This window comes from Nicotiana attenuata, chromosome 11 (genome assembly GCF_001879085.1).
Source record: "Nicotiana attenuata strain UT chromosome 11, NIATTr2, whole genome shotgun sequence".
NCBI classification, from domain to species: Eukaryota; Viridiplantae; Streptophyta; class Magnoliopsida; order Solanales; family Solanaceae; genus Nicotiana; species Nicotiana attenuata.
This window is the reverse complement of record NC_031999.1, coordinates 14707219-14707775: the sequence shown is the minus strand read 5'-3', so window position 1 is coordinate 14707775 and position 557 is coordinate 14707219.

Here is a 557-nt window from a genome sequence, read left to right as displayed (position 1 = left end):
AAGGGGGAGAAAAGAGTAAATGGACAAAAGTTTACTTACATTAGGGAGGTATAATGCCATAGAATAAGAGTAATTTTAAACAGCAGCAGATTAACTCAACGGCGAGATATATCTTGAGTACAGGCTATAGCAGCAATATATACTAAGATAACTAAAATTGCTAAGGATATACTTAAGTAGTGTGTTTAACACTGTTGCTACTGCTGATTATCAGCTAGTTGTCACGGCTACGCCCACGTCCACTGTCACCACGCCGTCCATCCCTAGAACCTAGCCTAGCAATCAATGAAGTTTGAATGGACCATGGAAGACCAGGTTTCAAATCACAGCAAAGGCAAAAAAAAAATGACTACGTGATTTTCTTCATGTTTACTTTAGCCTTGATAGATAGAGGTACTCAGTACTTGTACTGATGAAAGGTGACAGATAACCAGTGAATTAGTTGATGTGTGAGTAAGCTAGACCGGACACAATCTTTATTACGAAAAAAGGGGGGGGGGGGGGGGGGAAGGGGGGGGGTAAACTACCTAATTTCAGTAGTGGCGCGATCACATTGC